This window comes from Seriola lalandi, unplaced genomic scaffold (genome assembly GCF_002814215.2).
Source record: "Seriola lalandi dorsalis isolate HSWRI2012SDOR001 ecotype SW California unplaced genomic scaffold, Sedor1 jcf7180002054577, whole genome shotgun sequence".
NCBI lineage: Eukaryota > Metazoa > Chordata > Actinopteri > Carangiformes > Carangidae > Seriola > Seriola lalandi.
The window spans coordinates 907,097-907,325 of NW_019525130.1; positions in this window are offsets into that span (position 1 = coordinate 907,097).

Here is a 229-nt window from a genome sequence, read left to right on the forward strand (position 1 = left end):
AAGATGGGGCGAAGGCATGTGCAAGAGTGCCATCAGGGCCATCAAAGGGGTAATAATCTCCATGATCTGTTGAGCAAGAGCATATTCATGTCAGGTTTTGAAAACAGGAAAAAAAAAATATGTGTGCCATTAAATGTACATTTCAATGTTTTTTTCTCCTGCACCTATTATATTTCTATAAAATTCAACTTATCAGAAAGTGTGTCACAAATGCATCTTATTGCTAACT